The sequence below is a fragment of the Mizuhopecten yessoensis genome, unplaced genomic scaffold, assembly GCF_002113885.1.
Source record: "Mizuhopecten yessoensis strain PY_sf001 unplaced genomic scaffold, ASM211388v2 scaffold431, whole genome shotgun sequence".
In the NCBI taxonomy this organism is placed as follows: Eukaryota; Metazoa; Mollusca; class Bivalvia; order Pectinida; family Pectinidae; genus Mizuhopecten; species Mizuhopecten yessoensis.
This window is the reverse complement of record NW_018403543.1, coordinates 1,100,573-1,101,694: the sequence shown is the minus strand read 5'-3', so window position 1 is coordinate 1,101,694 and position 1,122 is coordinate 1,100,573.

Sequence of the window (1,122 nt, the reverse complement as noted above, 5' to 3'; positions counted from 1 at the left end):
TCAAGGTCATTTATTTGAACAAACTTGGTAGCCCTTCATCCAAGCATGTAACTGGCTAAATTTCATCACCCTAGGCCTCTCGGTTATTCAGAAGAAGTTGTTTAAATGTTTTTAACATATTTGACCTCAGTGACCTTGAATATGGTTTAAAATCATTTATTTTAACAAACTTAGTAGCCCTTCATCCCAGCATGTTACTGGCCAAATATCATCACCTTAGGCCTCTCAGTTATTCAGAAGAAGTTGTTTAAAGGTTTTAAACATATTTGACCCCTGTGACCTTGAATATAAATCAAGGTCATTTATTTGAACAAACTTGGTAGCCCTTCATCCCAGCATGTTACTGGCCAAATATCATCACCCTAGGCCTCTTGGTTATTCAGAAGAAGTTGTTTAAAGGTTTTAAACATATTTGACCCCTGTGACCTTGAATATAAATCAAGGTCATTTATTTGAACAAACTTGGTAGCCCTTCATCCCAGCATGTTACTGGCCAAATATCATCACCCTAGGCCTCTTGGTTATTCAGAAGAAGTTGTTTAAAGGTTTTAAACATATTTGACCCCTGTGACCTTGAATATAAATCAAGGTCATTTATTTGAACAAACTTGGTAGCCCTTCATCCCAGCATGTTACTGGCCAAATATCATCACCCTAGGCCTCTTGGTTATTCAGAAGAAGTTGTTTAAAGGTTTTAAACATATTTGACCCCTGTGACCTTGAATATAAATCAAGGTCATTTATTTGAACAAACTTGGTAGCCCTTCATCCCAGCATGTTACTGGCCAAATATCATCACCCTAGGCCTCTTGGTTATTCAGAAGAAGTTGTTTAAAGGTTTTAAACATATTTGACCCCTGTGACCTTGAATATAAATCAAGGTCATTTATTTGAACAAACTTGGTAGCCCTTCATCCCAGCATGTTACTGGCCAAATATCATCATCCTAGGCCTCTTGGTTATTCAGAAGAAGTTGTTTAAAGGTTTTAAACATATTTGACCCCTGTGACCTTGAATATAAGTCAAGGTCATTTATTTGAACAAACTTGGTAGCCCTTCATCCCAGCATGTTACTGGCCAAATATTAACACCCTAGGCCTCTTGGTTATTCAGAAGAAGTTG